This window comes from Podarcis raffonei, chromosome 17 (genome assembly GCF_027172205.1).
Source record: "Podarcis raffonei isolate rPodRaf1 chromosome 17, rPodRaf1.pri, whole genome shotgun sequence".
Lineage (NCBI taxonomy): Eukaryota > Metazoa > Chordata > Lepidosauria > Squamata > Lacertidae > Podarcis > Podarcis raffonei.
The window spans coordinates 11,427,982-11,440,603 of NC_070618.1; the positions used below are offsets into that span (position 1 = coordinate 11,427,982).

The following is a 12,622-nucleotide window of genomic DNA, read 5'->3' on the forward strand; positions in this document are numbered from 1 at the left end:
AGTGTTGGACAAGAGCCCCACTGTAATTTCTGGGAAGAGTGGAATCACTAAAGTAAGACCAATGACATGGCACCATAAGGATTCATACATTAACTTTTGAAGACTAGCACATGTTTACAAACTTTTACACTTCTGTATTGGAAGCTGCCCCAGAAATGTGTGCTGAAGTGCAGGATAGGTAAAGGTAAAGGGACCCCTAACCATTAGGTCCAGTCGTGGCCGACTCTGGGGTTGCGACGCTCATCTCGCTTTATTGGCCAAGGGAGCTGGCGTACAGCTGCTGGGTCATGTGGCCAGCATGACTAAGCCACTTCTGGCGAACCAGAGCAGCGCACGGAAACGCCATTTACCTTCCCGCTAGAGCGGTACCTATAGATCTACTTGCACTGGCATGCTTTCGAACTGCTAGGTTGGCAGGAGCAGGGACTGAGCAACGGGAGCTCACCCCGTCGCGGGGATTCGAACCACCAACCTTCTGATCAGCAAGTTCGTGTCCCTTGTGTGCTGAAGTGCAGGATATTAAATACCCAAATCAATCTGACTAATGTGGGGGAGGGACATCAAACTGACTAATGTGGGGGAGGGAGACAGTGCTCGTGAAGGTAGGAGTCTATCAATTGATGAAGATGATCATCCAAATGTCATAGACCGAATGGAGCAAACAGCACGCAGACCTAGTGGTGGGAGGAAAAAATCCTTAAATAAGAGACACGGGGGAATGATTAATGGACTTCAATGTCTGTACACTAATGCGCAAAGCATGGGAAATAAACAAGATGAGCTTGAGCTCTTGGTACAGCAAACTAAATATGACATAATAGGAATCACTGAAACCTGGTGGGATAAGACCCACGATTGGAATGTAATAATGGAGGGATACAATCTATTTCAGAGAAACAGACCAGACAAGAAAGGAGGAGTGGTGTTATATGTCAGGGATGTGTATACCTGTGAAGAGATCCAAGATTTAGAACCTCAAAGCCAAAGTGAGAGCATTTGGGTCAAAATTAAGGGAGAGAAGAATAACAGTGATCTCATTGTGGGAGTTTACTATAGATCCCCAAGCCAAACGGAGGACATAGGTGATGCCTTCCTGGAACAGATGGCCAAGCATGCAAAAGGAAGGGAGATAGTAGTAATGGGGGACTTCAATTACCCAGATATTTGTTGGATGTCAAACTCAGCCAAGAGCATAAGGTCAAACAGATTCCTCACTGGCCTTGCAGACAACTTCATTGTCCAGAAAGTGGGAGAAGCAACAAGAGGAACAGCCATTTTAGATCTGGTCCTAACCAATGTTGATGACCTGGTTAGTGGGGTAGAAGTGGAAGGATCATTAGGCGCGAGTGCTCATGCTCTTCTGAAGTTTACTATACAGCGGAAAGGAGCAGCCAAGCATACTAGGACTCAATTTCTCGACTTTAAGAAAGCCGACTTCATAAAACTTAGGGAAGTGCTGGGTGAGATCCCATGGACAGTAATACTAAAAGGAAAGGGAGTTCATGATGGCTGGGAGTTTTTAAAGAGGGAGATAGTAAAAGCACAACTTCAGGCAATACCAATGAGACGGAAACACGGAAGGTGCCTAAAGAAGCCAGGGTGGCTATCTAAAGAACTTTTAACTGAGTTAAGATTAAAAAAGGATGTGTACAAAAAATGGAAAAGGGGGGAAACCACCAAAGAGGAATTCAAACAAATAGCCAGCACGTTTAGACACAAAGTCAGAAAAGCTAAAGCACAGAATGAACTCAGGCTTGCTAGAGAGGTTAAAAGCAACAAAAAAGGCTTTTATGGGTATGTTCGTAGCAAAAGGAAGAACAAAGAAACAGTGGGGTCACTCAGAGGAGAAGATGGTGAAATGCAAACAGGGGACACAGAAAGGGCTGAACTCCTCAATGCCTTCTTTGCCTCAGTCTTCTCCGATAAAGAAAACAATGCCCGACCTGAAGAATTTGGAGCAAATGATTCAGCAGAGGAAACACAGCCCAGAATAACTAAGGAGATAGTACAAGAATACTTGGCTAGTCTAGATGTATTCAAGTCTCCAGGGCCAGATGAACTGCATCCAAGAGTATTAAAAGAACTGGCAGATGTGATCTCAGAACCACTGGCAGTCATCTTTGAGAATTCCTGGAGAACAGGCGAAGTCCCGGCAGACTGGAGGAGGGCAAATGTTGTCCCTATTTTCAAAAAGGGGAAAAGAGAGGAACCAAATAATTGCCGCCCAGTCAGTCTGACATCAGTACCAGGGAAGATTCTGGAGCAGATCATTAAACAAACAGTCTGTGAGCACCTAGAAAGGAATGCTGTGATCACCAATAGTCAGCATGGATTTCTGAAAAATAAGTCATGTCAGACTAACCTGATCTCGTTTTTTGACAGAATTACAAGCCTGGTAGATGAAGGGAACGCAGTGGATGTAGCTTACCTTGATTTCAGCAAGGCACTTGACAAGGTGCCCCATGATATTCTTGTAAAGAAGCTGGTAAAATGCGGTCTTGACTATGCTACCACTCAGTGGATTTGTAACTGGCTGACTGACCGAACCCAAAGGGTGCTCATCAATGGTTCCTCTTCATCCTGGAGAAGAGTGACTAGTGGGGTGCCACAGGGTTCTGTCTTGGGCCCGGTCTTATTCAACATCTTTATCAACGACTTGGATGATGGACTCAAGGGCATCCTGATCAAATTTGCAGATGACACCAAACTGGGAGGGGTGGCTAACACCCCAGAGGACAGGATCACACTTCAAAACGACCTTGACAGATTAGAGAACTGGGCCAAAACAAACAAGATGAATTTTAACAGGGAGAAATGTAAAGTATTGCACTTGGGCAAAAAAAATGAGAGGCACAAATACAAGATGGGTGACACCTGGCTTGAGAGCAGTACATGTGAAAAGGATCTAGGAGTCTTGGTTGACCACAAACTTGACATGAGCCAACAGAGTGACGCGGCAGCTAAAAAAGCCAATGCAATTCTGGGCTGCATCAATAGGAGTATAGCATCTAGATCAAGGGAAGTAATAGTGCCACTGTATTCTGCTCTGGTCAGATCTCACCTGGAGTACTGTGTCCAGTTCTGGGCACCACAGTTCAAGAAGGACACTGACAAACTGGAACGTGTCCAGAGGAGGGCAACCAAAATGGTCAAAGGCCTGGAGGCGATGCCTTATGAGGAATGGCTAAGGGAGCTGGGCATGTTTAGCCTGGAGAAGAGGAGGTTAAGGGGTGATATGATAGCCATGTTCAAATATATAAAAGGATGTCACATAGAGGAGGGAGAAAGGTTGTTTTCTGCTGCTCCAGAGAAGCGGACACGGAGCAATGGATCCAAACTGCAGGAAAGAAGATTCCACCTAAACATTAGGAAGAACTTCCTGACAGTAAGAGCTGTTCGACAGTGGAATTTGCTGCCAAGGAGTGTGGTGGAGTCTCCTTCTTTGGAGGTCTTTAAGCAGAGGCTTGACAACCATATGTCAGGAGTGCTCTGATGGTGTTTCCTGCTTGGCAGGGGGTTGGACTCGATGGCCCTTGTGGTCTCTTCCAACTCTATGATGCTATGATTCTATGATTCAATCAATCAATTGCAGCATGAGCTTCCATTTCATGCAGCTGATAAAGTAGGTTCTTCTCTACAAAAGTAATCACACTGTGGTAAATTTATGAGGCTTTCAGGTGCCACAATACTTTGCTTCTCAAAGCAAAAAGAATGAACCACCCTTGGCAAGAGCCGTCGGCTCTATGAACACTTAAGCAGTATATGAAATCAATGTTAATTCAACTAAGACATGCCGTACAGGTTTGGAAGCATGCCATGAGCCATCAGGGGACAGTGAACATAGCAAGAATGGCCTGAGTAAGAAGGGTATTAGGACTGGGGATCTGGAGAGTGGCAAATGGGCAGGCAATGCATCTCAGTTTGGACCTGAGCCACAAGTTGGTTAGAGAGAAGAAGGTCATTAACCAACCAGGTAGAACTGTAGATCCTTCCTGAGCTGGCTGCTCCAGTAATGTTCTTTGGCTATCTACAGTAGTAGTCAGTGCTGGATTTACGTATAAGCTAAACAAGCTATAGCTTAGGGCCCCACTCTCTTGGGGGCCTCAAAAATATTTAAAGGGGAAAAAAACCCTGGATGTACATTTCCAAAATATGTGATAAAAAAACACATAAAATAAAACCTACACACAGCAACAGTGTTTTGTGTTGTGTATGGACCTATTAGGTCCATAAATTACCATACAGTACAGGGCACGGCAAGGTTTTACCTGCCTGGGCCGGTCAAGTCCCGCAGAGATCTCTCCGTGGGTGGATTGCGTGCGTGTGCGATTTCCGGTGTATGGGCATATGCAGACGTGATTTCCAGCGCCACGGAAGCGAGTCCCTGTGCCGTGCCAGTTTAGCACAGCATGCGGGGACTCGCTGAGCGGGCGGTTGGGTTTGGGGGCAGCTCGTGGGCTTGTTAAACTGCTCTCGTGAGCTGCTTGCAGCCCATGGGCTGCAGGTTGCTGACCCCTGATATAGCATATATTCAACACAAAAAACAGTGACAATTTGTTGTTGACAAAGGACAGCTGGACATATAAAGGGCCCCATTACCTTCAGTAGCTTAGGGTCTCATCAAACCTAAATCCAGCGCTGGTGGTAGTGCTGACATAAAGCAGAAAGACGGCCAGGGGCTTACACATCTGGCCAGCTGCAATGGCGAGGAATAGTCCCCAGATTAAAATTGGCAGTGGCTCACACAGTAAGTCATCTAAGTGAGAATGGATGCACTATATACTCTCCGTCTTCTGTTTCTAAATTGTTTTAACTGATTTTAGTCTTGTGTTTTTTATATTGTTCAAACCAGGCAGGTACAATTTAAGTGGAGATAAGAAGTCCAAGAAATAATAATAAATAATATTAGTGCACCTCTGGAAGTTGTTATTGCTCTATGGTGTTATGTATTTTTTATTTAATGTATGTGTTCATTCTCTTTTTTTTAATAGATGCTTGCCAGCAGACTTTTCTCTTCATCCCTTTAAGAAAGAAGTTCTACGAAATCAACATGAGACTTGTGCAATGTGGAGAATTCAGAAACGTTTTATCCCACCGGCAGACTGAACTGGTACACTCCTACAAAGACTCTCTACCCAAAAGCTTTGTGGAACTGAAAAATCAGACTTAGCCTAAAGTTTCACATCTCAGGGGAAGAAAAACCCCTAGCAGCTCTTTTTTTCTAATTTCAGTGGATATGGCTGTAAATAAAATCAGTGTAAGCAGTATTGACATTGTTCTGCATTGTGAATATGGGAACTGACTGACAATAACAATCAAGAATGATTAACTCCAGTTCCTAATAGCTTCCTAGCAGCTGTTGCCAGGAATCAATGCATCACTTTAGTATTGGGCAAGTTATATATTTTTTTTCTAGGAGAGAGAGAAAAAATCCATTTAAATTGCCATATTTGCCATGCTGTGCTGACTGTGAAGTGATAAGTTAGAAATGGGACTGGAGAAAAGGCTGGAATTATATTTCATTAATTAAACCAGATTGAATGAATCAACAAAGAAAAGGAAAATAGGTCACATTAGTGGCACCGAGCTAAAGGGAGCTGCTGTGTTAGAAGTGTGGATAACAGTCACAGAGGGATATCTCATAAAAGGAACCCCCTGTCATAGAATACAGGCCTCACCCTACTATTTTACCACACACACTTTTTACAGGAAAGCAAATTTACCTATTTAAAATATTTTTACCTCACTCTCCAGTCGAGAAGGGCACCCAATGTGGCTTATGATCTAAAAGACATGACACAAAAGGAAAAAGGGATTCAGAGGGAGGAAAGCAAACAAAGTCACTAGATGTTAGTAACAGGGACCTTATAAGGGCCAAGTAGAAAGTGTTCAAAGAGAGGAGGAACCAAAAGTTGCTGGTCTCTCAGCTGACCCAAGGGGCTTGATTCAGATCACCGTTTTTGCTGATGTATGTTCCACCAGAATAAGCTAACCAGAGTTAAGATCCAGCAAAAGTCCCCCTGTTTCCTGAGTCCATTTTTCTGGGTGCACACCAGTGTAATATCTACCTTCCTTGTCTCAGCCAGCTGAGTCCCAGCTCTGTCTACACAAGGGTGTTACATTGGTGTATATCTCTGGCAGAGCTGGGATGTGGGGCTTACACAGGCATAGCATGACTGTGCCAGGAAGCAGCTGGCTGAGCCAGAGATCCACCGGATCCTAACTCCCTCCTTCTGGCGGATGCAGGGTTTCAATTGTCCCCTGACAGTGTAATTCTAGACCTATCTTCTCAGGAGACGTTAAGTCCTGTTGAATTCAATGGCATAACATCCCAGTTAATAGGATTGCAGTCTAAATTTATTAAAAGTTTTGCATGTCTTTGTTTCTCTTCTAACTTCCTGCGCACGATGTGCAGTTTGGAGTGTAGTAAAAGCAGAGCTGTGTAAAAACGCCTTCATAAAGGAGCTATTTTAAAAAACGAGTCCTGATGAGGACAGCATATGGCAAAATTGTTTCAGGGCTCTTGCTAATCTAGGGCAATATTTTATGAAGGTACACTTGCTGGGGTGTTTACCAGCTCTAGTGCAAAGCAGTATTAAGTTTTTCTAAAGCAGCAAATCATTTGGGGTATATGAGGTATTGTATTTGAGGGAGCGTTTTTATTTAATCCATTTTGAAATAATTAAGTCAGAAAGCATCATTGCTGCAGTCCAGCAAAGGAGATCTGTACATGGAACAAGAAACAGGCTTCTGCTTGGGCAGGTGCTGAGGCTGCAGTGTGTATCTGGGTGCACATCTGCATAACTTATCTGGGCCCAATTAAACTGCCAGGAAGAGTTTGCTGTTTGCGGCAACAATTGCTGCACACAACTAAAACAGGATTGAGGCCAATGTATTTTAGGTTATGGGGCGGGGGGAGTAGCAGAAAAACAAACATCTGAATAATCTGAACTGCAATGTGAAGGAGATCTTCTTCATGTTGTGTTTCAAATTATTCAGGTGTTTTTCTCTCTGCTCCTCCTCCTTTGGCTACCATCTATAAGCCAGTACAATGCAATTTATATATTTTAAAAAAACACCAAAATATCAGAAGGGCATTACTTTCAAATGTGAATAATGTTGCAGGCAGCTACAGTGACAAAGCCCCAGGAAATGTAAAACAAATATCATTTTAGTTGTGAATAATTTTAAGAGGACAATAGCAATGTAATTCTGTATTTCGGAGAGGAATCTATATTTTCTCTTTGACCCTAACTCCATATATAACACTTTTGTATAGAAAGCTTCTAAAATCCTTAATATAAAAACTCTTCTTTCAAGCATCCCTCTAGGCTTTAACCAGTTGATTTAAATGGACTTGTGTTCTGCATGCCCTTCCTATATACATTCTTTTCGCCAATTTATTCCATTTGCCCTTCAGCACTCTGATAGCTCTCACAATAATCTGCCTGTTACATGAGCACATTAAATTGAATTCAAAGTTCCAACAGAAGAACTGGAATGGGGAACAAGAAATGGAGAGCTTAGAATTGCAGCTTCGGACGGAGGCCGTGCCACTGCTGAATACAGCAGCCTTGCATCTCAGTAACTCCTCTCTTCAGTAGCATTAACTCCTAGTGATATAATAAAATGATTGATGTTACTTCGCTGCACTGGAGTATCCCACTCCTTGAAAGAGAAGACAATGAAGTGGACCCATAGGTTGAAAATCTTGGTTATTGGCATCATGCTACACATTCCATATCACTTAAAAGTTACAGAGCAGGGGGGAAAGGAGCAGAAAGACATGTCCAAGCCCCATAGCTCAGTTGGTTAGAGCATGGTGCTCATAACGCCAAGGCTGCAGGTTCGATCCCTGTATGGTACAGCTGCATGGCAGGAGGTTGAACTAGATGATCCCAGGTCCTTTACAATTCAACAATTCTATGATTCTATGTCAGGGGCAGTCTGTCATGAGCCATGCAGGTTTCAGCCTCAAACCTCTTTGGGTTGCCCTTCAGGTGGTCCTGATAAGGAAGTCAGATTAGCCTCAACCAGGGCCAGGGCCTTTTCAACGCTGGCTCCGGCTGGTGGAATGCTCTGTCTCATGAGACCAGGGCCCTGCAGGATCTGATTTTTTTCCGCAGGGCCTGTAAGACAGAGTTGTTCCACCTGGCCTTTGGCTTTGAACCAGCCTGATCCCCTCCCCCTCTTTCATTTTCCTTCTGTGATGGAACCCCTATTTGGGGACTTGCCTGACTTTTCTGGCCCACATAGGGCCAGTCTGGATAGTTGGCCTTGGTGAAGATTTGACGTTTTCTCCCCCCGAACAGTTTTTGATCTGGGCTTCCACTGAAATGAGGCTGCATTTTAAGTAGTATTTTAATCTTGTTTTTAAGTTGTATTTTAATCAATTGGCCAGGGTATGTGTGTGTTTTTTCTTGGGGCAGAATTTAGCTTTCTCAGCCACAGAAATAAATCACCACCACCATCATCATCATCACTGCCTGGAGCACGCTATGGTGCATTCCAGCCCCTGCCTATTTATAAACTTTATTCCTGTCCCAGTGAATTTATATTATTACCTTGACTACTATCTTGTCCCTTGCCTCCTTAAACTACAGCAGTCGGTCACATGAAGCAACCTGCATTATTTATTATTTGCCTTCCACATTTATTTCCAAATTTGCCCAGGGCAAGCAACAGTGAGCTGCTCTATAATGCTTTGGTGGGTGGGGAAAGAACTTCTAATCAAGACTGCAGGTGGTATAAATTGGCCCTTCTTGGTACAGTCACAATTTAATCAGAATCACAACATTTTTTAACTAAGCAAAGCAACATGAAAGATTTGCTGCAAAGCTGATTCCTCATGCTTGTGCAGAAACGGATTGGTGTTTTTTGTTTTTTTTTGTTTTAAATTTCCAGGCGCCTCACTTAGCCTGGAGGAAACTCTTGACAGGCACCACCAAATGCAACATATTGCAGTATCAGGGCGCAAAGGCTCTCATGTGTAAATGCACACAAACGATCCCGTGGGCTTTCCTAAACATTCTGGAGTGATTCTTTGGTCTATCTGCCACTGAGGAAAATATCAGAAGCACAGTGCCTAAAAGAAGAGGAAAATAAAATAAGCATTGTATGGTGTGTGTGTGTGTGTTTTCTGACAGTGCTTTATATTACTGAATTCTGAAGAATGCATTTAGAATTGGTTTCGAAGAAACCCAAAAAATATTGTGATTCTTATATTGCTGTGGAGCAATATGGATAGTATAATTTGGAGTGTCAGGGCTGCGCGAACACACCCCTACCAACATTACCCAATGTAGGACAAAGTGTCCTACACAACTGTGGGAGCAGGTGGCACTGTGGCACTGTGGTCTAAACCACTGAGCCTCTTAGGCTTGCTGATCAGAAGGTTGGCGGTTCAAATCCCCGCAACGGGGTGAGCTCCCGTTGCTCTGTCCCAGCTTCTGCCAACCTAGCAGCTCCAAAACACACCAGTGCAAATAGATAAATAGGTACCGCTTCGGTGGGAAGGTAAACAGCGTTTCCGTGTGCTCTGGTTTCCATCACAGTGTCCTGTTGTGCCAGAAGCGGTTTAGTCATGATGGCCACATGACCCGGAAATCTGTCTGTGGACAAACGCTGGCTCCCTCGGCCTGAAAGCAAGATGTGCACTGCAACCCCATAGTCGCCTTTGACTGGACTTAATCATTTAGGGGTCCTTTACCTTTACATACCTCCACTGCTCCTAAGGTAGCAGGAGGACAGACCACGTAACCAATGCAGCTCCACCTTCCAAAAGAAAGGGGTTTGCGGGGTGGGGGCACATAAGAACAACCAATGGTTTGCTGCTGCTGACTCCCTTGCATCTGCCACCTGAGGAGGACTCCTCAATTTGCCTATTGGTAGGGCACTCTACCACATCTCTCTACCACAGTTTTACTTGGTATGCTCAGAAATAGCTGTAGCTGCCTTGAACAAAGAGCCTAACTATTATTAATGATACACTGGATAAAAGAGATGTGCAAAGATAAACAACAAGACTTTCCATGTGGAAAATAAGAATTTTTAAAATAAAAAATGGCACAATATACACAAAGGGACAGTGACAATTTTTCATCAGATCTCTCAAAACTACGGCCATTTTAGTTCATAGAAAATTATCCTCCTGCTTTTGCAGGTTCAGATTCATTTTCTACCATAAGTTTAAATGTACAGTATTATCCACATTTGTTAATTGGGCTTTTCAATTAATGATTTTTTGGAAAAAAAACAAAACATTATTTATAAAGGATAGACAGCTGCTTTACCAGAGCCCAGAGATGTGTAGAGTTGCTTATTGAGGTTTATGAACTAATGTTACAATTCATCAAGAAGAACAATCAAATGGTTATGGCAGTTCACACAACATTTCAGAAAGTTCTGGAGCTTTGCATTGTATTGGATGACCATTTTGATTCTTTCAGATATATGTACAGTGGTACCTCATGTTACATATGCTTCAGGTTACATACGCTTCAGGTTACACACTCCGCTAACCCAGAAATAGTGCTTCAGGTTAAGAACTTTGCTTCAGGATGAGAACAGAAATCAGGCTCCGGCGGCGCGGCAGTAGCAGGAGGTCCCATTAGCTAAAGTGGTGCTTCAGGTTAAGAACAGTTTCAGGCTAAGAACGGACCTCCAGCACGAATTAAGTACTTAACCTGAGGTACCACTGTAAATGGAAGCTTGACGCATCAACAGCCATGACAGCTAAATGAAGGTTCTGGTTCAAAGACAGTATAGTTTCGATTTCCCAAGTTTGAGGAGCGATGCTTTGGGGGGTGGCGGGTGGGAAGACAGTATTACAGTACACATTGTAAAATTGTACTGCAACTTTCTCCTTAGGCACGCTAGCCCAAATGACAGACAGAAACCTGATCCCAATGAAGGAAAGTACTGCAATCACAGTAGTTCTTACGAAATACATTCTAATCTAAACAGTACACGAGTGACATTTAAGAGTTTTCTTTCATTTGGGCCTGAACAGGGAGGTTACCTGACTTGAAAGGAATTCCTATATTTGACCCATGGGTTGTATTCTCTAAAATCCAGGGCCCATTCCTTGCTAAATCTGATAAGTGTCCGCCTGCTTCTTAAAATCCTGTCCCTGCCCCATCACGACACCTTTAACTGCAAAGCCTTCCATTCTGTTTATCGCTGATAACAGCCGATGTTGTCATGTGGAGCAAAGTACACAGCGCTCAAATTGAAGTTACAGGGCCACTGACATAAGCAAGCACACTGACATCAGCCTCTTAAACAAGATGGAACAGAAAAACGATACATCGTTTGCAGTTATTTTTAGAAAGCAGAATGGTAAAAGAAATTAGCTCAAACTTAAACATCGAGTTCTTTATGTTAAAACGCTTCATCTTACTTGAAATGCAATCACTACCCCCCCTCCACCCAGTTCTCTTAACGCTTATTGCTTCTGCTTGTTTTTTCTTCAATAAGCTTATTGCTTATGGCTGCTCTTTCTTCTTCTCTTTTTTTACTTATCACTTGAATCTAGAAAGCAAAAACAGAGCTCAGGGATCTATATTTCCACCTCGCCACAATCCTCAAGTGATTTTGTTCTGGGTATAGTTTCGGTTTGTCAACACATTCACAATGCAAAATGCACAGTGCAATACTTCTGTTTACTCAGAAGTAAGTCCTACTGCTTTCTGTGGAGGCTTATGGTGAGTATTTCAGATTGCAGCCTTAGGCTATAGAGAACTGATATGAGGTGTGTGTGTGTGTGTGTGTGTGTGTGTGTGTGTGTGTTTAAAGACTTGCATAGCATACATCAGAAAAGCATCCAAAATGTATTAGACATATACTAATATAATTATTGTAATAATATAAATGGCAACATCAATATTTCAAAATGTATGTTCGGTCATCATAATCCAAAATTTATTTTTTTATATATTTATCACGTTCCCTATCTTTATGTCACTTTCTCTTAACTCTCTAGTAGGATAGTCTATTCAGCAATATCAGAATTACTCCTTCAGGATAACATTTTAAATATATAAAGGCGCACTCGTATATATATACACACACACACACACACACACACTCATTTCTAATCAATATTGAATCAGTTCCTGAGGTTTAATAATTTCCTGCAGATTCAAAGGACATCCTGAATCATTCTTGCACCTTCACAAGAATCATTTATTCTTGGGACTTAAATTGACCAGGTTTTCCCACAAGACTTGGAGCTCATTCAAACTTCCTTTTGTGCTGCATTTCTGGTGGTTTATTGTTTTTGTTACAACACTTACTGTATTTTTTGCTCTGATTCAGCAGTAAAATGCAGGTTTTCCCGTGGAACGCACTGGGACAAAAAACAAAACACCCTCAGACAAGGAGCTTTAAAGTGTGAGCCTGTGCCAGGAACGTGCAGCACAAAAAGAAGTCTGGATGAGTCCTTAAACTCAGTGATGTCTTCTGGGATAACAGCCTTTGAAATATACTCAGAGTCGCAAAGTGATTTCATGCTCTTTATTCAGCTCATAGTGGTGAGGAGGAATGAATGAATGTCCCCTCAAAGTATCTGCTTTATATACATTATTTACACAATGAGCTGCACATGATTGGCTTATTCTGG

General features: G+C 42.8%; 1 protein-coding gene and 1 non-coding gene across 11 annotated transcripts in view; one reads left to right on the forward strand and one right to left on the reverse strand.

Moving 5' to 3' along the window:
* NRG1 (neuregulin 1) overlaps window positions 1-12,622 on the reverse strand; it is a 526,342-nt gene that overhangs the window by 325,042 nt on the left and 188,678 nt on the right. The gene's annotated exons all lie outside the window — the stretch shown is intronic.
* TRNAM-CAU (transfer RNA methionine (anticodon CAU)) lies at window positions 7,795-7,873 on the forward strand. The gene has a single exon. It is a non-coding gene; the product is annotated as a tRNA-Met (tRNA).